The 25,134-nt window shown below is 35.9% G+C and overlaps 1 protein-coding gene across 7 annotated transcripts in view; it reads left to right on the forward strand.

Moving 5' to 3' along the window:
* LOC110262188 (uncharacterized) overlaps nt 1-25,134 on the forward strand; it is a 665,542-nt gene that overhangs the window by 330,022 nt on the left and 310,386 nt on the right. For all 7 annotated transcript variants that reach the window (XR_014813350.1, XR_014813348.1, XR_002346864.2 and 4 more), the window contains one exon: nt 15,931-16,028. The gene's annotated coding sequence lies outside the window, so the exon portion shown is untranslated. The remainder of the gene's footprint in view (nt 1-15,930; nt 16,029-25,134) is intronic.

Below are 25,134 nucleotides of genomic sequence, written 5' to 3' on the forward strand. Positions count from 1 at the left end.
ATAATGATCAAAGGATCAATCCTAGAAGATGATATAACAATTTTAAATACCTACGCACCCAACACAGGTTCACCACAATATATAAGGCAACTGCTAACAACCTTAAAAGGAGAAATCGACAATAACACAATCATAGTCGGGGACTTTAACACCCCACTTAACAGCAATGGACAGATCAACCAGACAGAAAATCAATAAGGAAACACGGGCCATGAATGAAGCATTAAACCAGATGGACTTAATAGATATTTATAGGACATTTCATCCAAAAGCAACAGAATACACATTCTTCTCAAGTGCACGTGGAACATTCTCTAAGATTGATCATATACTGGGCTATAAATCCAACCTTGGTAACTTTAAGAAAATTGAAATCATATCAAGCATCTTTTCCGACCACAATGCTATACGACTGGAAATCAACAACAAGAAAAAAACTGCAAAAAACACAAACACGTCGAGACTCAACAACATACTACTAAACAACCGTTGGATCACTGAAGAAATTAAAGAGGAAATTAAAAAATACCTAGCAGCAAATGACAATGAAGATACGACACTCCAAAACCTATGGGATGCAGCAAAAGCTGTTCCAACAGGAAAGTTTATAGCAACACAAGCCCACCTCAGGAAACAAGAAAAAGCTCAAATAAACAAGCTAACTTTACATCTAAAACAGCTCGAGAGAGAAGAACAGACAAGACCTAAAGTTAGTAGAAGGAAAGAAATCATAAAGATCAGAGCAGAAATCAATGAAATAGAAACAAAGAAAACTATAGAAAAGACCAATGAAACAAAAAGCTGGTTCTTTGAAAAGATCAACATAATTGATAAACCCCTAGCCAGACTTATCAAGCAAAAAAGAGTGAGGACTCAAATCAATAAAATTAGAAATGAAAAAGGAAAAGTAACAATGGACATCACAGAAATACAAAGGATCATAAGAGACTAGTATATGCAACTATATGCCAATAAAATGGAAAACCTAGAAGAAATGGACAAATTCTTAGAAAAGTACAATTTTCCAAGACTAAACCAAGATGAAGTAGAAAAGATGAATGGACCAATCACAAAAACTGAAATTGAAACTGTGATTAAAAAAATTCCAACAAACAAAAGTCCAGGACCAGATGGCTTCACGGGCAAATTCTATCAAACATTTGGAGAAGAGCTAACACCTCTCCTTCTGAAACTATTTCAAAAAATTGCAGAGAAAGGGATACTCCCAAACTCATTCTATGAGGCCACCATCACCCTGGTACCAAAACCAGACAAAGACTCCACAAAAAAAGAAAACTACAGGCCAATTTCACTGATGAACATCGATGCAAAAATCCTCAGCAAAATACTAGCAAACCACATCTAACAATACATTAAAAGGATTGCACATCATGATCAAGTGGGATTTATCCCAGGGTTGCAAGAGTTCTTTAATATCCGTAAATCCATCAGTGTGATACACCACATTAACAAACTGAAGAATAAAAACCGTATGGTCCTCTCAATAGACGTGGAAAAAGCCTTTGACAAAATCCAACACCCATTTCTGATAATAACCCTTCAGAAAGTGGGCATAACGGGAACCTACCTCAACATGATAAAGACCATATATGACAAACCCACAGCGAACATCATTCTCAATGGTGAAAAGCTGAAAGAATTCCCTCTGAGATCAGGAACAAGACAAGGATGTCTGCTCTCTCCACTACTCTTCAGCATAGTTCTAAAAGTCCTAGCCACAGCAATCAGAGAAGTAAAAGAAATAAAAGGAATCCAAATTGGAAAGGAAGAAGTAAAACTATTGCTATTTTCAGATGACATGATACTATACCTAGAGAATCCTAAAGACTCTACCAGAAAACTGTTAGAGTTCATCCACGAATTTGGCAAAGTCACAGGATACAAAATCAGTACACAGATATTGACGGCATTTCTATATACTAACAATGAAAGAGCAGAAAAGGAAATTAGGGAAGCAATTACCATCACATCCAAAAGAATAAAATACCTAGGAGTAAACCTACCTAAAGAAACAAAAGACCTGTACTCTGAAAACTACAAGCCACTGATGAAAGAAATCAAAGATGACACAAATAGATGGAAAGATATACCATGCTCGTAGATTGGAAGAGTTAATATTATCAAAATGACTATACTACCCAAGGCAATCTACAGATTCAATGCAATCCCTATCAAATTACCCAAGGACATTTTTCACAGAACTCAAACAAAATATTTTAAAGTTTGTTTGGAAGCACAAAAGACCCAGGATAGTCAAAGACATCCTGAAAAAGAAAAATGAAGCTGGAGGAATCAGGCTCCCGGACTTCAGACTATACTACAAAGCAACAGTCATCAAAACCACATGGTACTGGCACAAAGACAGACATATAGATCAGTGGAACAGGATAGAAAACCCAGAATTCAACCTATGCACCTATAGCCAACTCATCTATGACAAAGGAGGCAAGAATATACAATGGAGGAAGGACAGCTTGTTCAATAAGTGGTGCTGGGAACACTGGACAGCCACATGGAAAAGAATGAAATGAGAACACTCCCTAACACCATACACAAAAATAAACTCCAAATGGATTAAAGACCAAGATATGAGACCAGAGACTATCAAACTCCTAGAGGAAAACATAGGCCAAACACTCTCTGACATAAATGACAGCAACATCTTCTCAGATCCACCTATCAGAGTATTGACAACAAAAAGAAAAACAAACAAATGGGACCTACTCAAACTTCAAAGTTTCTGCACAACAAAGGAAACCCTAAACAACACAAAAAGACAACCCACAGAATGGGAGAAAATCTTTGCAAGTGAATCAACTGACAAGGAATTAATCTCCAAAATTTATAAACACCTTCCGCAGCTCCATACCAAAAAAACAATCAGTTCCATCAAAAAATGGGCAGAAGATCTAAACAGACAGTTCTCCAAAGAAGACATACAGATGGCCAAGAAACACATGAAAAGATGTTCAACATCACTCATTATTAGAGAAATGCAAATCAAAACCACGATGAGGTACCACCTTACACCAGCCAGAATGGCCATCATCCAAAAGTCTACAAACAATAAGTGCTGGAGAGGGTGTGGAGAAAAAGGAACCCTAATACACTGATGGTGGGATTGTAAATTGGTGTATCCACTGTGGAAAGCAGTATGGAGATTCCTCAGAAAACTAAAAATAGAACTACCATTTTATCCAGCCATCCCACTCCTGGGCATCTATCCAGAGAAAACCATGACTCACAGACACATGTACTCCGATGTTCATTGCACCGCTATTTACAATAGCCAAAACATGGAAACAACCTAAATGTCCATCGACAGAGGAGTGGATCCAAAAGATGTGGTACATACACCCAATGGAATATTACCCAGCCATTAAAAAGAATGAAATACCAGCATTTTTAGCAACATGGATGGACCTAGAAACTATCATGCTAAGTGAAGTCAGCCATACAATGAGACACCAACATCCAATGCTTTCACTGACATGTGGAACCTGAAAAAAGGACAGACTGAACTTCTTTGCAGAACAGATGCTGACTCACAGACATTGAAGAACTTTTGGTCTCCGGAGGAGACAGTTTGGGGGGTGGGGGGATGTGCCTGGGCTGTGGGATGGTAATCCTATGACATTGGGTTGTTATGATCATTATACAACTACAGATGTGATAAATTCATTTGAGTAATAAAAAATTAAAAAAATATTCATTGAAATTAATAAGAAAAAACTGGGATGCAGAGGTCACGATAAAAGTGAACAAAATAGGCCAGGAGAGTTTAGATTTTAGATTGTTAAGGGACTTTTAAGCCGTTTTTTTAATTATTTTTTTATTAAAGTATATTTAATTTACCAGTGTTCAGAAGGTGCTTGCTCCAATCACAGGAAATGGAAGAAAAGAGAACTCTTCTCTACCACGAAATCCCATAGTCATTTCTTTATAATGGTAATTCTGCAAGTACCAAGGTGGATAGAATAGAGTGCAGGCGGTTGGGATAGAATCTCTGTAAGAGTTTATGTCCACTGGAACAGAAGCAATAGTGGAGATCAGAGTGCTCATCTCAGAGACATTAAAGGGGAAGGGAATGAAAGGGCTTCGTTGAAGCAAATATACAGATAAAGAGGAATGGGGGGAAGTTAGCAATAAGTTCAGGGTTTCCATTGTGGCTTGCTGAGTGAATGGCATATCTTTGTTGGGACGCAGACATCTAATGCTCACCAAATATCTATGTGTGTTCCTGTGTTGCCCATTCCTCTTTCTGTTATGTAAGATCATCTAACTACTTCTGGTCAGTGATCTGTGAGCAGAAATGATGAGTGATCCTCTGGGAGAGAAGAGTAAGTTAGGTGGTATGCAGCTCTCTGGATCTTCTTCCCTGACCTTGATGATAGCGGAGATCTCGAGGTGAGATGACCGAACCTCTTAGGGATTAGATCCTAAGTGACTTGATGGATAGATGCAATCTTAGAATGCCATCCAATCCCCATCACACGTTGTGTTAAGTGAGCGAAGAACTTTTTTCCTATGTAAGTTGACTATGATTATGAATTGCTTTTCTGACAGCTTGGTCAGCTTACCCTGACTAAAAAAGGATAAAAAAGAACAGAATCTTTGTAGAGATAAATAATATATAATTTATTGAATATTCCGGTCACAGTTTTAAGCATATTCATTGTATATAACAACATATTTGTTTCTAGGACAGCCCTAAAAATTCTTACGCCTTGATATCAGCAATACATCTCTAATTAGACGTCTAGCCAATATACAGAGAAAATTAGGATCACTTGACAGTTAACATTTTTATTGTTCTTATTGCTGTTGAGATTTCTGCAAGGCAAAATATGATATCATGGGGACATTATGAAAAGAAAACCTCTGGAGTCATAGAGGTCTTTGGTTTCAATCTTGTCTCTGTTATTTATGTATGAGAGTTTGGATCTTGTAAACTTTATATTCTGACCCTAAGTTTTCTCATTTGGAAATTGAGGATAATTGATAGTACTTCACCTGTCATAGGTAATAAATCAAATAATTCACAGAAGATCACTAGATACCTAGTAGAAAGCAGACTCTCTAAGAAAGTTAGATTCCTTCCCGCTAGTTTGTTTTCAGTTGGTTTTCACTACCAGGCAGCCAACTCTCTATTAGGAGCCTATCTATTAGGATCTTCCAATCATCCTCTTTGAAAATTTCTTTGATTCTAACTTTTTGATAATTTAGGATTTTAGGGCAATTAGGAACATTTCCTAAGATTAATACTTTTTATTCAATAAGAATGTGTATATCCTCCTTTAATTGGATGAAATTATAAGCATATTGTTTTAAGATATTTTAATACATATTTACCCTCTATACTTTTGCATTGAGGAAATATTTTCATTGACAATCTTTTTTTTTTTTTTTTTTACTCACTTCCTTTAAAACTGCAATTCAAAACTGATTATTTCATAAGATTCTCTTGGTTAGTAAAAACAAAATTCCATGTCTGACACAAAATAATTATCCTCTTTTTCTAACATTGCTATATGTTAGAAAAATCACAGCCCTAGTTTGCGCTGATCTATGTGCAGCTCCTGAAGTAGTCCCCCCGTTTTGTAAGCAACGTGTGTGTGCAGAGGTCAAAACCTTGAGTGAAATGTTAGGCACGTCTTTCAGTAATGCGATAGGAGTTATAATAGAGATTCCTAAATGCATATTATGTGCAGTGATTTTGAAGAGAAATGCGATTTATGATGATAACTTGATGTCATTTGCCTTGAGGATTTTCAGTCAGCTTCCAGTCAATTCTGACTTTTTCTGATAAGTGAACACCTGTGGAAGAACATCAAAAAATTTTGTGCATGGAAATTGAAAAGAGAAGAAAAAATATGTTTGCCCCAGTAGTAGGTATCCTGACATTCAAATGCTTTTTTATATTTTATTGGCTCAAAAATGAGCCAACAAATGTGTTTCTTTCAGATCAGGTTATGATTAATTTGTCCAATCAGTGAACCAAAATGTCTCCTTTTAACCCCTATCTGCACAGAAGAAAAATTTTATAGCTGTTTCTTTTTCTTTTTCTTATACGTTTCTCACTTCTATTTCAAAATGCTAATAAATAAAGCTTATGCCCCAACTTCTTCTTATAAGGGTGGTATTACCAATATAGTACATAGTGTGGGATCTATAGCTCAATGTAGAAAAAGCTGGTTAACAAACATCTGTTCAAAAATAAAATTTTTAAGAAAAATTATAACCCATATTCACTTTCGTTAAACTTCATAAATTAGTTCCTATTTTATAGTTTTACAGTAAATAAATTTTTCATATTCGGAGTGTGCTTTGTGCCTGAATGAAAAGTATACGCAGTAATCTCAGGTAGACACAGAAGACGTTCATCTGAGAATCATGTTATTTGGAAGAAAGAAATCAGCCAGGAATATTGACTCATTCTTTACTCATTCGAGGTTTACTATTTGATAGGTGCTAGATATAGGAGTTAAAAAATGCAGACCTCTCCGGCCTTCACAAAGACTATGGCCAAGCAGGTGCCTCAGAGTTCAAGGATTTCTGCTCGTGCCACATATACAACCTACACTCATAAAAGCTGTTAGCCCCCACGTCACACATCTCAAGTGAGCTTAATAGGCTCAGTGATCAAGCACTCTGGCTCATAGCTGATTAAAATAAGTAAATCAAACCTGAGTGAACCTGCCAAGTGGTGAGGACATTAACAAGAAACGAAAGCATTTTGACTGTGAAAGTGGATAGAAAAAAATTTCTCCACTGTACATTCCCCGGTTCAACTACAAAATAGCACACAGTCTCATTCATTTTCTCAATATTTATTAACTATTATGTGACATATACTGTACATGACTCTGAATTTATAAAGAATGGAAGTAAATCATGACCCTAAGTAAAAGGAACTCACGGTATTGCACATTTATCTGTGTATCCATGTTGCATGTGTATGTCTTTGGTAGAGAGGCGGGGGGAGTCGGTTTAGGTTTCAAGAACTAGAATTGATCAGGGGGGATATAGTGCCAAAGGAGGACTTTTAACTAAAAGTTACTAAACAGTTAGGGTTAACTTAACAATTGGGGTTAAGCCTGAAACTGCTGGCAGAGAAGGTGATGAAACTGTTACAACAATGGCAGAATGAGGGATAGAACCAGAGTAAAGATGGCAGGCACTTCTCCCGCGGCAATACCTGAAGGAAGGAAATGGGCAAGGAAGGATCTGGGAACATGAGGATAAGTGAGTCAGTGTGAATCTTTCCGTTATTGTTCAGCAAATAGTCACTATCTTTCATGCCTCGCTGTAGGCAGTCTCTCCGCATACCTCACTGATTTTGGATTTTCCTATGACAGAAGTGTTGGCCACTGGAGGCAGAACATGACTTCCAAATGTAGGTCTTAAGATGTATCAGGTGTTTCTAAACTCTCCGAGAACTTTGACCTCCCTTATGATCTTACTCCATGTAACTTCTGCCCCTCTGGCCTGAGACCCAAAATAAGACAGATGGAGAAGAGTCCTCCATCAACCTGAACACCTTAGGGAATATGCAGTTTTGGAGAATAAATAATAATTCTCATTGATAATAAATAGTTTTGTATGCCACTGAATTTGGGGATGTTTTTTATGTAACAGTAACTGGGTAATTAATTGGTAGCTAGAGTGGAGATGACTTAGAATGGATCACACTGGCTTTGAGACTGACTAATAGATAACAAGGTAAATTTTTATTGGAGTGGATTGTTGTGAGCTGTGGTATATAATGACAAAATATTTGGTAAAACATTTGCCTCTGGTAACTTAGAAAACAGAACAAATATCCAATGAGATTGTAGTGTTGGGAAAGAAAGTTTTGAGCAGCGTAAGATAAATGCTACTATTTGCACTTAATAAGATACTACAGGGAGAAAAAATGAGTCAAGAAAGGAGCTGGGAAGTTTGAAATCAGAACTTGGAAGAAATACAGAGAAACCAGAAACTGCAGGGTTAAAATCATAGGCATAACCATTACAACATTTTAGGAAAAAGACAAAAATCCAAAGCACTAGGTAAGAATGTTGCACCCTTTGTTAAGATCACTAATCTTAACAAAGGGTGATAAGTAAAAACAACTATAATTATGTTTAAAGAGAAAGAGAAGCATGCCCAGACAAACAACAGCAAAAATCCAAAAATGTGGTTTTTCCTTTTGGCAGTTGGAGTCACTGGCATCAAACACATCCGAAACCCACAGCTTACAGAAAACTATATTCACAAAATCACTACCAGTGTGGAAAAAAAAATGTTACTGTCCATTTCAGTGTAAAAATACCTGAGGACCATCAACATTTTATAGACAAGAAGTCTGAGACAACTGTTTATCCACTAAACTGTACTGCTTCAATGTAGCTAAGGGGGATTAAAAGTAAGAGAAGGACCTCCCAGGGGGCAGTACCAAGTGTAGTAGAGATCAATGGAGAACAGGTAGCCATTTTCACAGAGCAAATCTGGAATTAAATCAAGCATAGGGGCATCTGGCAGCATTTTCCCAGTGGGAATTTAGGATTCCTGTGAACCATTAGTTATTAATTCTGCCTCTTATCCTCCTTGTGGAATGAAAATATTTATGTGGCTATCCTTGCTTGTTTCATTCTTGTAAGTTAGATGCATGGAGAGTAAATGGCTTGTTTCTTTGGCTCATAAATCTTCAGATTAAGAGAATCTGCACCTGCACAGGATGCAGATGATGAAATTCTTGACTTAAAGTCTGATATTGTTGTAACAGATAAGTCTATCAGTGATCTTAGAAGAAGAGTTTTGCATGCATGAGGACACGTGGGATATTTCTAAAGGAAGGGGTAGACTCTGATTGTTAGATGGCTATTCAGCAAATATTTATTCCTCCCTACTTTATATCATGGATGCAGTATTCTAATCTCATTGATTTTAGATTTGGCATGAGACCTGCTTTGGTCAGTTGACGTGTCAATGAAATAACAGAGTGCAAAGTTCAAACATAGACCTTAAGACACATCACGTGCTTGTATAAGCTCATCTTAGAACTTCTGACATCTGTAATAAGAAAAACACAGTACAGACAACCTCTACACCCCCAGCCTAGACATATGGGATGGAGTAGCCTCAGCTTACCTCTACATATGCAGACTAAAGTAAAGCCATTCCAATTCATCCCTAAAGCCACTCTAGCTACCTTATAGGCTTATGAGCATGAAAATAAATGTTTATTACTTCCAACCATTGTGTTTTGGTGTTGTCTTTTTATGTGGCAATAGTTGACTAATACAGGCAGGAGACTTAAAATGTTCTATGAAAGATAAAAGACAAGGATATTAGAAAGTGGTGTGATAAAGACCATGGTTAGATTACTGAATTAATTTAAAAGAGGGTATGAGGAATGGCAGAGACATAAGAAGACATATGAAATAAGAGTCTAGGGCAATATTGGAAACATGTCTTCTTCTTTCATTTTGTCCACTGTGAAAGAACTCTGCCACTTGTCAACCCACAAAATGATTTTTTCCCTTATCCTGTGTTCCCTTGCCCTTTTAGATACATCATGTTATTTTTTATTTCTTTTTTTGTTGTTTTTTGTTTTCTTTTTAAGGCCACCTGCAGCTATGGAATTTTCTGGAGTTGGGGGTTTAACTAGAGCTGCAGCTGAGGCCTAGGCCACAGCCGAGGCCTAGGCCACAGCCACAGCAATACTGGATATGAGCCCTTTCTGTGACCTGTGCCACAGTTTGTGGTAACGTCGGATACTTAACCCACTGAGCAAGGCCAGGAATCTAACCCTCATCCTCACAGACACTGTGTCTGGTTCCTCACCCACTGAGCCACAAATGGAACCCCTTTATTTTTTTACTCTTATAGATCTTCAAACTCTCCTTCTCATAATTATAAGGCTTCTTAAATCATGGCAGTCCATTCGTTTGCATAGTTTTGATGCTTGAAACTATAACTGTATTTCTGGATTTTCCTTTCTTTCTACACTTCAAGTCTCTTCATGGAGCTATTGCTTATTTATGATTTAATGAAACAATATTTTCTTTGCATTGTTTTCTGCTTATGTTGAAATCTTACATCCTTTAAAACACTGTATAAATTTATTAAGGGTAAATATATGTTTTTCATGTTCTAATCCCCTCTGAACCTTTTGTAGTGTTTGGATATAATGATCAGTAAACATATTTGCATACACTAGTGCATAATACTTTTTTAAAAAGCCCAAGCGAGACCATTTAGAGCCTGAACTGACTCTTAAGATCCCTTGAGATCACTATTATCTTAAGACAAACAAATTTGCTTGTAATGGTATCTCTAATGAACCAAAAGAAATTAAAAAAATGGAAGTTCCCATTGGGCTCAGCAGGTTATGAACCTGACTAGTATCTCTGAGGATGCAGGTTTGATTCCTGGCCTTGCTCAGTGGGTTAAGGATCCAGCATTGCCATGAGCTGTGGTGTAGGTTGGCAGCTGAAGATTCAATTTGACCCCTAGTCCAGGAATTTCCATGTGCTGCAGATACAGCCAAAAAAAGCAAAACAAACAAACAAACAAACAAAAGAGTACTCAGTCAGGAAAGTCAAACATAGAGAAATCAGTCTGGATTGTCCAAAGATATTAAGTTTGTATTTATTTATTTATTTATTTAGCCCTTTGTTTTTTAGGGCAAAGAGGTTAAGTTTTGATCTTAAAAAAATAAATATGTGCCTGTTGGCCATTTGTACATCTTCCTTGGAAAAATGTCTATTCAGGTCTTTTGCCCATTTTTCAATTGGGTGGTTGGCTTTTTTCCTGTTGAGTTGTATTAGTTCCTTATATATTCTAGAGATTAAACCTTTGTCAGTTGCATCATTTGAAACTATTTTCTCCCATTCTGTAAGTTGTCTTTTTGTTTTCTTTTTGGTTTCCTTTGCTGTGCAAAAGCTTGTCAGTTTGATTAGGTCCCATGGGTTTATTTTTGCTCTTATTTCTTTTGCTTTGGGAGACTGACCTGATAAAACATTTGTAAGGTTGATGTCAGAGAATGTTTTGCCTATATTCCCTTCCAGGAGTTTGATGGTGTCCTGTCTTATATTTAAGTCTCTAAGCCATTTTGATTTTATTTCCATGCATGGTGTGAGGGTGTGTTCTAGTTTCATTGATTTACCTGCAGCTGTCCATGTTTCCCAGCAATGCTTGCTGAAAAGACTGTCTTTTTCCCATTTTATGTTCTTGCCTCCTTTGTCAAAGACTAATTGACCATAGGTGTCTGGGTTTATTTCTGAGTTCTCTATTCTATTCCATTGGCCTGTCTGTCTGTTTTGGTAGCAGTACCACACTGTCTTGATGACTGTGGCTTTGTAATATTGCCTGAAGTCTGGGAGAGTGATGCCTCCTGCTTGGTTTTTGATCTTCAGAATTGGTTTGGCAATTCTAGGTCTTTTGTGGTTCCATATAAATTTTTGGGTTATTTTTTCTAGTTCATGAAAAAACACTCAACATTGCTGACTATTAGAGAAATGCAAATTAAAACTACCATGAGATAACACCTCACACCAGTCAGAATGGCCATCATTGATAAGTCCACAAATAAAAAATGCTGGAGAGGGTGTGGAGAAAAGGGAACCCTCCTGCACTGCTGGTGGGAATGTAAGCAGGTACAACCACTATGGAGAACAGTATGGATGTACCTTAGAAATCTATACATAGAACTACCAGATGACCCAGCAACCCCATTCTTGGGCATATATCCAGATAAAACTTTCCTTAAGACACATGCACCCACATGTTCATTGCAGCCAAGACATTGAAACAACCCAAATGTCCTTTGACAGACAACTGGATTAGGAAAATGTTTTATATATATGCAATGGAATACTACTCAGTCACAAAAAAGAACAAAATAATTCCATTTTTAGCAACATGGTTGGAACTAGATACTCATACTGAATGAAGTAAGTCAGAAAGAGAAAGACAAATACCGTATGATGTCACATATCTGGAATCCAATATAAGACACAAATGAACCTTTGCACAGAAAAGAAAATCATGGACTTGCAGAATAGACTAGTGGTTGCCAAGGGGGAGGGGGAGGGAGTGGGGTGGTTGGGGAGCTTGGGGTTAATAGATACAAACTATTGCCTTTGTAATGGATTAGCAATGAGATCTTACTGCGTAGCACTGGGAACTGTGTCTAGTCACTTATGATGGAGCATGATAATGTGCGAAAATAGAATGTGTACATGTATGTGTAGCTGGGTCACCATGCTGTACAGTAGAAAAAAAATCATATTGGGGAAATTACTATTAAAAATAAATAACTAAATAAATATGGTTTTGAATATTTATTTGTTTTAGATTCTTTTAGAGATTTACATACAATGTTGCTATACTAAAAGTACAATTTACCGAGTAACTTCCAGTCTACTCTATCTGTAGAATGGTCAGTATCTCATTATCACAGATCTTTCTTGACTCTTCAGCCATTTCACACTTCTTCTCTAGATAGATTGCAGAGGTCTGTCCTCACCAGTGTGTGTCACTTATTCTGAAGGAAAGGAAAGCATTAAGGATGAATTTTTTTCTAACCAAAAGGATCTTCCATAGCATTTGTTTATCTTGGATTCACTTCCTAGAGTAAAATTTACACTGAGGCAATACATATTTTGGAGTTCTAATAGCACTTTTTTTTTTTTTTTTGCTTTTTTTGCTTTATAGGGCTGCACTTGCAGCATATAGAAGTACCCAGGCTCCGGGACGAATTGGAGCTATAGCTTCTGGCCACAGCAACAGCAGCACGGGATCCAAGAGGTGTCTGTGACCTACACCAGAGCTCAGGGCAATGCTGGATCCTTAAGCCACTGAGTGAGGCCAGGGATTGAACCCACATCCTCATGGGTACTAGTCAGATTCGTTTCTGCTGTTTCACAATGGGAACTCCTAATTTCATTTTTAAAGTTTATCTTTTTTAAAAAAGTGAAAATACTAGATAGTTGAAAATTTTAATAAACATAGTTAATGAATTTAAAAACAAACCTACATGTTAGGGAAATTAACTATATCCTATAAGAGTGGGCAAAACTTCACACAATCTCCACGTGAATAGGAAGAATCATTTTCAGCTATTTTTTATTACTACAAATTCAAATCAAGGTAAAATGTGGTACCAGGCATTAGATTTTAGCCTGATATATCTCCCACTTAAGTTACAGTGAAAACTGTCATTTATTCACAATGTTAAGTTTCTAAGTTTTCTGTTTAATTTAATTACCAAGAAGTATAAAGTATTTTTGAATAAGTATAAGGAAATTTTAAAATGCACTTGCTTGATGTTCTCTAATAATATCCATTTAATTACTAAATTTCCTCAGTTTGTCTAAGTTGCTAAAGATATGTCACTTCTAAAGAGGAACATTTGATAAATTTATATTATGATATTTCACTGAAGAAAAGGGCATGGAGTAGTTGTAATCAGGTTCTTCTCAGGATTTTTTCTCCTGTGATGTGTATGTGCAACTTTATTTGTATACCTTATTCCAAGGCATCACACAATTGCCCAGTTATCCATTTTCTAATTTTCACACCTAATAAACTCCAGTTAACTTTTCCTTTCATTAGGATCCGAAATTTGGAATTCCCATTGTGGCTCAGTTAAGAACTCGACTAGTGTCCATGAGAAAGTGGTTTGATCCGTGACCTTGTTCAGTGGGTTAAGGATCCAGCATTGCCACAAGCCGTGGCTTGAGTGGATATGGGGTTGCCATGGCTGTGACTTAGGCCAGCAGCTGCAGCTCAGATTCGACCTGTGGCTTCAGATCTTCCATATGCCACAGGTGCAGGCCTAAATGAAAGAAAAATAATGGACCTGAAATTAGGAAAACCCTGCCTTAATAGGAAAAAAGCATATACATAGTAATTTTGATCCCAGTTTTGATTTTTCTACCTTATTCCTCTGTAATGATTTAAAATTGATAATAGTTGCATAAAATTTTATAGTTTTTTATTTACTTGCCTTTTTAAACAAATATTAAATGGGCTCTTATTCCTTATAGAGAAATTCTTGGTTTTCTAAGTCTTTCCTGAGGGGCTGAAATGAAAAAAATGTTATTATTTAGGAAGGTAGCATATGGGGCCTCCAGAAGTAATTGTTTAAATCTATCTGTTATAACTAAGTGTTCTCCTTTAAGTCACATTAAAAGAGTATTGGTGGTTTAAAAAGCAATTATGTGGGACTCAAAAGGCTCCAAATGTATATCTCAATGATCAAATATAAGCAAAGTTCATTCTAAAGCATCTCCCTACTTTACAGATGTCTTAACATTGTCTGACAAATAATAACCCTTTGTTCACTAAACAACATGTGGAAACCATCTAAGTCACTGTAGGATTGAACATCATGCATACCCTCTCAAATAACTTAAACTAGTGTAATGGTACCTTATTCCCGTTCCTACCAATATATCGTATGGTTATTGATAGTAGGAGACTGAATTTTAGTTATATTTTCCTAAGCTCTTTATTACATCATTTTTAACTTCAAAAATCATATTTCAGTGAATAATATCTGCTTCCTAGTATTCTATATTTCATTTATCTTGTTATACTCAACTTTTATTTTCTACGTAGACTATGAAGACTAGACTCTTTTTTCCTGTTTCTCAAATTTCGGTAGCCATCCACCCCTATAAAGTAGAAGTTCTGTAAAAATCACTTACACTTAATTCCTTCAAAATGCTCAAATTCATGGGCAGGTGTGACGGACAATTCCTTGAGCTTAGTCTAAGGAGGACAGTCTGCTTATGATATGTTGACATGGCAACCTTGGACACTTAGCTCCTTTGTTTTTCTTCATCCCACCTCTTTTTAGCCCTTTCCTGTGTAGGATCCAGCCCATCCTGTGTTGCAGTCATTTTATACTTTACTTCTGACCCTCTCCTAATACCCATGGCCACATGGAAGTTGCTGCCAGCCCAGTGATTATTATAATTATGATCATGATTATTGATGTTTATAACCTTTGAACATGTCAACAGTTTGACCCAAAATGTAGGTCCAGTAGTGGTAACAGCGTATAGATATTACGGTTTAGTATCGTGGACTCTTTCTAAATACTGCAAATATAATAGCACAGTGCTTGTGAGTTTAGCATGTCCTTGGGAAATGATCATTCTTTCTATCATGATTCATTAGTAAAGAGAGATACCAAATGCAGAAGTTAATACTTTTTTTGTTTGGGGGTTGATTTTTGTTCTTTGTTTCTTTGCTTTCAATCAATTACCAGTCCTTGGGATTCAAATGTCGCTCTAATGCTGACTAGATGAAAGTTATCAGAAAAGTTACTTAACCTGTACTGTCTCAATTTTCTCACCTAAAAAATGGAAATAATCCACATATTAATGGAATATTATAGAATTAAATGGGGCAATACATTGGAATTGCATAGGTCACAACCTATCACGGCTCCATTAATCAATTGTAGCTATTATTACATTAATATTATTATTTATATAGAATATTTATGTGATGATGAAATTTTATAGATATTTGTATTTTATATATACTTTACATTTAATAATATATTTAATGTTTTAATATTTCATATTGTGAGTGTCTTAGTAACTAACACCATCCAGTATAATTTACTTCTTAATACATCTTAAATGAGTAGGAAAGTTGAGTAGATTGAAATATGACATAGTCGAAGACTAATTTTTTAAAATTTCTCCTTGTCAATGTTGAAAATTAAAATCTTGTTCTATAATACTTAATAAAAAAATAAAAAATAATATTTGAAGAAATAGTGCCTTCGGTCATCAGAACCGAGACACTATTCCTAGTTTTGCACCTACTGACCATGGTAGTTTGAACAAATTGAAGCTCGGCTTGCATTATGACTAATTTCTGAACAAACTGACCTTCCCTCAGATAACAACCATATAAATTGCCTGGAGGCTCTGAAAAAGGGAACAAAAGCAGGAAGATTCTGGAGGGACTTTGAAACTGGGAAGAACGGACCAATGTAGGTGAGTTACTCTTTTAAGGACAGTACCTAGTAGTATTTCAGTATATATTGATAACAGTAATGGTTTACTTTCATGTGGTCCCCTCTCTCACTACCCAAACCATGCTATTGAAGTTTATTTGGAGAAGAAATATCTGCATAAGAGCAAAACACATAAGGCCCCAGCTGAGACTCTGGCTGGGTTCCCAGAGTGCACTGAAATGTTCTGTGCACACATTGATGATTCTTTTTGGGAGAAAGTGACCTATCACAGCCCTTACAGATGGGGAGGGGAATAGAAATCTGTGCCTGGGCTTTCTGGTCCCCTTGCCGTAAGACCATATGGCTGTGATGCATATCCTTACCTTAACACCACAGCTGTACTGGTTCCTTTGCTTCAAGTTACTGTAGGGTAGGAAGCACCATCATGTTGGGTTCTGTGAAAAGTTTTTAACAGTGAACCCTATTTTCCACCTCTGTGTGTGTGATATGTTTACGAGACATAGATATAAATGTAATTTAATAAAGAAAATTATGATTGCAATGAATTGGTTATAGAACTACTCTCAGTTGATGAAAAATGTCATCTAACCATTATATGGACAAAGCATTCCCTGTGAATTCAAAATGTAGATAAAATAATTAAATTTTATTTTAGTTTTTTCTTCTTTATTTTTAAGCTGCATTATTAGCCTTTGACCTATTATTTTAATCAATGGAAGATGAGATAAATGATTATAGGGGTGTAATATTTGCAAAATTATACTAGTTACCTCAATAAAACTACACTGACTTTCTGTAAAATGGCCTTTTATTAATCAACATGTAACAAGATGTATTTTAGGATAGTAGCTATCAATTTTCTTTGTTTAAATATGCTTTTTACGGAGTTCCCCTTGTGGCGTATTGGTAATGAACCCGACTGGTATCCATGAGCTTGTGGTTTTGATCCCTGGCCTCACTCAGTGGATTAAGGATCCTGCAGCTCAGATCCCACGTGGCTGTGGCTGTGGCATAGGCCAGCAGCTACAGCTCTAATTCGACTGCTAGCATGGGAATTTCCATATGCTGCACATGTGGCCCTACAAAAAGGCAAAAAAAAATTACTTCATTGAATTTTCATTGTGCATTAAAATGTATCATGTCAAATATTGAAAGAATGTGGACAAATGAATCTCCAAGATGCATTTTCAAAATACCATTCATTTTGGTAATACAACACAGTATAAAATATAGTCAATAATTTGATATTTTGGTCACTTTTATTTTTTCTTTCATTGTTATGGAATAAAAGTAAGAAAATTATTACTGTTTCCCATTAGGTTTTCTTTTTCTTTATGGTGGCCCCTGGTGATATGTACCTTGCTGTTGTACAATATGCCTGTGTTATCAGCAAGGTATTAAAAATCCCGACTGAGACTCCATTGTGGGCCCTCTGTTTCTGAGGAGTTTTGTGTACATGTTGAAGGGTACACGAATTCTTATAGAGGATTGTGTCCTTATAGAAGGAGGATAGTTGGAGCTCCCACCTGACTTCTCCAGACTGAGAGTCTCTGCTATTAAGGCAGCCTTTGGATTTGATGCTTCGCCTTACTTTAGTGGAGTTGCCTGGTCCTAAAATAAACTGTAGATTTGTCAGCATTGCGATTTGAGTTTTGTGAGTTGTTTTAGACACTGAGGCATGTTTAACTGCAACCGTTATTCCAAAAACTTTTGGCCTAGCAAATTGGAAAACAGTTTGGAGGATCTACAGTCTCTTTAAGTTGAAGAGAGAATCCAGTTGTATATAAACTTTGTCTATATCCCTGATGATCTCTTAACCCGATGTATCTGGGGCAGATGGCAAAGAGTGCACCTCTAAGGAAAGAAGGAACTGAACTGAGGTTTGAGCTGTTGCACAAGGTCTTGGTGATTTGATGCCAACCATGTTAAATACCCACTAAAACAACAACAGCTACAAAAATCAGTGTTATTCAAGGGAAAATAACATAATTCTTGTATAGAGTCTCCACAGTATAAGACAGCAGGAAACAATACAACACTGTATGTCATTCTATACACAAAGAATCAGAAAAATGTCTCCTGTTTTTCAAAAGAAAAAAAAAAAATCTGTGTAGGCCTGTCTGCAGATGACCCAGATGTTGGAATTAGCAAACAAGGACATTTTAGCAACTTCTACACCAATGTTCATGAGGCAGAGAAAAATGTACTTGTGATGAAAGAATGAAAAATAAGAGGAATTTTAGCATAAAAATAGAAACTAATTAAAAATCTAATTGAAGTAACAGAACTGAAAAATATTTGAAATAATTTGAACAAGTTTCTTTACCCTTGAAACTGTTTTTTCCTCTATTATAAAATGGAGAATACTATAGGACTACTTTACAATCTTATTGCATATTGTAAACTCCTAATGGCTTATACAAAAAAGCACATTTTAGTTTATTTTTTACTTGTGGATGTAACCAGAAACATGTAATAAATACCGGCAAATAATTAGAATCATATTAATAGTCTACCTTAGAATATATCCATTTATTAGCTTGAAAAATCCACATCTTAATTAAAAACTATAACTTAGTAAAATATGCATTTGTATATATTATTATTATATAAATATAGATAGTATTTTTAACTAAGGAACTAGGAAACTAACAAGGTATAATGTGATTAAGTTTTTTTGTCTACCTATGTAATTCAAATAAATTACTTCTTAGCAGTGATGACTGCAATAAGTTAAGAATATGGTAAGTAGAAACAAACACGGCAGTTTTACTAGTGAATCACAAGGCCTTGCAATGTGATTAACCAATCTGTGGAGTTCTTTCTCATATTACTGAAATGGATACTGTTCTTTGTGGTACTTGATTTCATTCGTGTGTATTAAATCAATGGTCTCATTTAGAACAGAAGCCCACTTTGAAAATTGTGGAAATTCTCTACTACAGAGATCTATAAATGCTGATGGGCCATAAAGACATAATGAACAAGAACCAACCTAAATGTGTATAACAATCAGGGAATAATTTCTGTCATTTAAAAACACCAGTTGTCCTAATTTTTTCGTATTACAATTTGATCACTGTATTGTCCTAGACATTACCTTCCTAAAAGTCACAACAAAGCATCAGGTTTTATTCCCCAAAGTCCTGGCTATGCATTTGTGACATTTAAATTCTTATACTTACAGTCCTTTCTGGTTTAGTCTATTTCTCATATTCTAACTAGAGTCAATTCAACCCTCATTTTTCAAAGCCAAATATCTCAATTTTATAATTAAAAATAGGATAATGAAATATAGACATTATAATCCTACCTAAATGCTTCAGATATTTGATTTTGCCAAAAAATTATTTTTAAATGCGTATTTGTATGTATCTGTGTTAATACAGCACAATGTGCTTAAAACCATTGTGAACGACAGGTTTTTATTTAAACTGAAGAAAGCAATTTGGACAAGTGAACATGTGCGTTTAAAGTTCAGGGTTAGAAACTCTTTTAAATGTGCTCTGAAGGGTCAGTTGGTGACAAGATATAACACATATTTAGCACAGTGGTAGATCACCTCATGATGAGCTGGGTCATTGGAAGCAGTAAAACCTAGGGTATTGCTTTTCTTCTCTTCCTCACCAAAGAGCAGCATGGAGGTATAATTGGGGAATTCAAAATGATGTAGTTTACTAAGACCTGTGGTGAAAATGACTGTTTTCATTGAGGACTTTTTTTTTTTTGTTTTGGTTGCTATTACTAATCCCTTTCTTTTTCCCCACTTGCTTTCAAAAGATTTCTTTTTTCAACCAAACTACCAAGCAAGACTTTCTACTTCAGTTAGTCCAGCTCACCACTTGTATTTGTAGATTTTATCTTTTCAGGTACTCAGACCTCCCAAGGTTCATTCAGTCCAATGCCCGTATCCCTTTAATTGCACAGTTTCTTTTATCTTGCAAGAGTGAATTGTCATTCTCAGGCTCTGTGTAAAATCCATTTTCGTCACAGTCAGTAAAATGGTTTTTAGTCTCTATGCATTTAATCTATAGGGGACAAATGCCCAGTTTTCAGGGAACTCATAACTGTTTTTACTTATTTTTTCCTCATTTGCTAAAGTGTAGGTCAGTTATAATCTCTTGATAGTGTTCATCACATTCAAAAGAAACACTTCTTCATAAGTCAAACGTCCATTGTTTTCAGCCACCAGGCTGGCCTGCAAGATGAGTAATGTTATATAAAGTAATACACCATAAGGGGGAAAGAAAAAGGGGGGAGGGAAGCCTTTCAGATAGAGTTGTCTATTATCTTGACGTTTTATCCAAAGTAATTGTCAACCAAAAGGGCTGAAAACTTGGACTTATAATAAAAATAGTACAGATATCTGATGAATAACATTTTGCAAAGCAAACTAAAACCTTCTCTCATGTCTCTTCTTTATTTCCTTCAAATATTATTTGACTTATGTTTTACAGCAGCTGTTTTATTACACATGATAGCACAGTGAGAGTATTAATAGAGCAAAGTGGAGAGTACACATAATGACTATGCTTTATCTAAGAAGCGAATGTTTTATCATGTGTGAAAAAAGAGCTGAGAGGTAATGTTGCTGGAATTCAGCCTCTGCCTGCTGGTGCCAAATTGAAATGCAGAGACAGAGTTTGGGGTAAAGGAGAAAAAAAGAGCTTTATCACTTTGCCAGGCAAAGGAGGGTCACAGCAGGCTAATGCATTAAAGACTGTGTCCCCCCACCTTAGAAAGAATTGCAAGGAGTTTTACAGTAAAAAGGAGAAAAAGTTTTTCAGATAGGAATCAGGATTGGGACAAAGATGTACTCTTCTTTCTTTGGGGGAATCTTAGTCATCAAAGCTGGAGTCAGGAGATTCAGGATGTCCATGATGGTGGTCTTCTGGGTTATTGCCTAGAATAACAGTACTTATGAAAAGGGCATATTGATCGGAGATTAGAACAAATTAGGAAAGTTCCTGAAAAACATCCTGTGTTTTTAACCCACAGGTAGTTATGCTCAGGGTGCTTAATCTTCAGTTTACAGGTGATTGTGTTTAGGGTGTAGTGAAGTCAGGGAGAAGGACAAGGAGGGACAAGAAGCTGTTCAGTTTTAAAGTATTCATTTCTACAAGAAGCATAAGGAGTATAACTTTTCTCTTAGGTGTATAGGATGCCTATATTATTATGTGTATTCCTTGAGAGGGATCCAGGATCGCGCCCCAAGGCTGTACAATTGTTGCTTGACTGTTCCTCCCTTCCCTGATCAGCAACTCTCTGAATCTGTCCCTGGGAACTCAGGGAAGTTCGTGATGCCTGAATGAGGCTCATTTCCTAAGAATAAAAAATGGGGGGCACAGAAAGACTCTGGTGCCCAGGAGCCCCACGGGGCCATGTCCAGTTTCTGTAACATCTCAGAACTTATACCTTCAGGACTGATAGGGCTTTTTCTATTTCTAAGAACCACATCCTATGGCAACACAATTGCTGAATATTTGCATAAATTAATATAAGTATTTTTCAAATATTAATCTTCCTGAACGTGTGTTAATCTCATAATATTTGCCTAATATATATTATATGTGCATATATATTTATATGTGTGTGTATAGACACTTAATACATTTATACTCTTTCCTAATATCACATGGCAAAATATATTTCATGCATAAAAAGAAAAAAAGAAATCTCTTTATTCATAACTCTTCAGTTTCATCATTACTTGTTTTGCAAAAATATAAGAAATATATTATATTCCAGATATAAGTGATATCATATGTTATTTGTCTTTCTCTTTCTGTCTTTCTTCACTCAGTTTGAGAGTTTCTAGTTGCTTCCGTGTTACTGCAAATGGCATTATTTCATTATTTTTGATGGCTGAGTAGTATTCCATTGTGTATATATACCACATCTTCCTAATCCAGCCATCTGTCAATGGACATTTGGGTTGTTTCCATGTCTTGGCTATTGTGAATAGTGCTGTAATGAACATAAGGGTGTGTGTATCGTTTTTAAAGAAAGTTTTTTCTGGATATATGCCCAAGAGTGGAATTGCTGGGTCATGTGGTAGTTCTACGTTTAGTTTTCTGAGGAACCTCCATGGTGATCTCCATAGTGGTTGTACCAGCTTACATTCCCACCAACAATGCAGGAGGGTTCCCTTTTCGCCACACCTTCTCCAGCATTTGTTATTTGTGGACTTTTTAATGATGGCCGTTCTGACTGGTGTGAGGTGGTATCTCGTGGTAGTTTTGATTTTCATTTCTCTGATAATCAGTGATGCTGAGCATTTTTTCATGTGCTTATTGGCCATCTGTATATCTTCCTTTGAGAAATGTAACTGGGTCACCATGCTGTACAGTAGAAAATTGACAGAACACTGTAAACCAGCTATAATGGAAAAAATAAAAAAGTAGTGTGTATATATATATATAATATAAGGAATATTTCTATTCTCATTTGGAGAATATATTTTAAAACCAGTCAAAATGCGAACATCAGCAAATGGTGGAATGGGAAGTTTCAGATGCTCTTTCTTCCCACAGACCACCTATATAGTAGCTACCCAAGGATCATTTCCCTTTGTGCGAAATCTAGAAACTGGTTGAGAGGCTCCTGTATCCTGGGTAAGTGAGAAACCACCCACATTGACAGGTTAGAAAATCTGAGACTCAGTCTTGTCACAGACCCCACCCCTGGCATAGTGTTATACAGTCAGGAGGGACCTCCCCTCCCAATCACAGTTCCTCCCTGAGGAGCAAAGGGTTTATACCACACACTAGTGCCCCAACTTTTCCAGCTGCCATTCAAGGGTCTGATATTCAAGGGCTTATAATTATTGTGGCCCTGTTGATAGGAATATAAATTCATATAGCTATTGTAGAAGACAGTGTGGAATTTCCTCAACATTTAAAAGAAGGAACTTCCATATGATCCAGCAATCCCACTTCTGGGTACATCCAAAGGAAATGAAATCACTATCTTGAAGAGGTATCGGCATTCCAGTGTTCACTGCAGCATTACTCACAGTAGACAAGATATAAAAACAACCAAAATGTCTGTCAATGGATGAATGGATAAAGAAAATGTGTGATAGATATAGATAGATAGGAGAAAGAATTATAATTCAGTCTTAGAAAAGAAGGGAATCTTGCCATTTGCAACAACACAGGTGAACCTGGAGAACATTGTGTTAAGTGAAATAAGCCAGAAAGAGAAAGACAACTACTTTATGATACCACTAATATGTAGAATCTAAAGTATTCAGACTCACAGAAGCAGAAACTAGAATGGCACTTGACAGGAACCAGAGGAAGGGCGAAATAGGGAGATGTTTATCAAAGGATGCAAAGTTTCAGTTATGCAAGATGAGTAAGTTCTGGAGCAATAATACTCAGTGGTACACTTGAAATTGACAAAAAGAGTAGATTTTTAAGCATCTTAAAAGAATGAGATAATAGAAAGGAAGGAAAGAAGGAAGAAAGAAAGGGTGGGAAAGAAAATAACTGAGGTGATGGATATGTTGATTAGCTTAATTGTAGTAATTATTTCACAGTGTATACTTATATCAAAATATTAAATTATAAACCTTAAGTATATACAATTTTACTTGTCAGTTATACCTCTTTAAAGCTGGAAAAAAAAAAAAACCCTAGGCAATATGTAAAGCCAATCAACATATGCTCACTCTTCATGAAAGAAATATTTATGACATTGTAACAAAAGTATTTCCAATGGAAAATTGTTTTCTTTATAACACACATTTCCAGCTTATCTGATCCAATAGGGTGTCTATGCCTTTCTTTACTTTTGAGCTATTTTGCAATTTTGTAAATTACAGATAAATGATAGCGGTGCAAAATAATTCATTTGTGTAGATATGCAAAGAAATGCTTTCATGGAAAGGTTAAATTTAGTTCCTTCCCAACTGAATTAGAAGTCAGTTTTTCATCACCTTCCATGTCCGCGTCCATTTCAATACCCCAGACCTATAAAAATGTTCCTTGAATTCTTCCTTGAACCACTTAACTTCTTACCAGTTCCTTCATTTACTTAATAAATGTCTTAATTATTAAATTAATAAAGTCTCCGTGTTCATTTTATAAATAGATGTCACTAATCTTATTTGAAATGTATTCTTTAAATTTACATAAGTTACAAAATTATGCTTCCAAAAATTACAAAGGAGTTAGATATTTGAAAGTGTTTTAAAATGTATTGTAAATCTCAGCAGTAAAGTGCTAATTACCAAAAATACATCACATGAGACAAGAAGCCAGAACTGGGAAGAAAGGAAGGGTTCTTAGGGATTTTCTCCTTTGGTTTGTTCGGATCTGTCTGGATATTCATTATTGGGGAAGAGGGAATAAATAGCTGCTCTCAAGTACAGGTCTGAGATGTTTAGAGATGAAGAGAACAGTCATTTTGTTGTTGGCCATAGCAAGACAGAATTGCACGTAGTGGGCTGGAGACAAGACAACATATCAAGAACTTCCACTAAAAAAAAAGAACTGTGGCTACAGAAAAACTTGAAAGAATGTTGAACAAAGAGAACAAGGAGAGAGCAAACAGCAGAATATGAAGTTCAAGCAGCAATGGAGTGTAAAACATTTGATGAAGTGTTATTAGATTCCTCAGGACATCTGGACTTTAAGAAGTGTTACCATTTTTGTATTTCTAGTTTGTTTGTTTTTTTTTTTTTTCATTTCAGTGTTCAAATGTAAACCAAGAGTAAGCAGTTTTACTGATGTGAAAACTCAAAACACCCAAAGAAACACAAATTCTATTTAGTTTAAGAGAAAAAAAAAAGAAATTTATCTTTTGCTCAGTAGTTTCCCTTCCACTTTCAGGAAATAAGTGAGCATTAGACAATGGTCTCATTTTTATTTTCTAAATCTGTGGTCTTCATATTGGAGACCAATTCTCCTTCCTACAAGATGTTTGCAGGGGTAACCAAAAATACACTTTAAAAGAAAGAAAATTCTAATTCTTTAACTTCCATCATTAAAAAGTGATTTACCTGAGAATTAACCTGCATGGTCCTCTAGGTTTTCTCAATCCAATCTCTTTCATAAAAATCCTTTCACTTGCATATCCTTCACTCAAAAATTTTAGTATGTTGTATGTGTCCAGGACTA

The sequence above is a fragment of the Sus scrofa genome, chromosome 8 (assembly GCF_054392235.1).
Source record: "Sus scrofa isolate SSC_HxYL_T2T_F1_AM1 chromosome 8, Sscrofa_HxYL_maternal_Yorkshire_Landrace_v2.0, whole genome shotgun sequence".
Classification (NCBI taxonomy): domain Eukaryota; kingdom Metazoa; phylum Chordata; class Mammalia; order Artiodactyla; family Suidae; genus Sus; species Sus scrofa.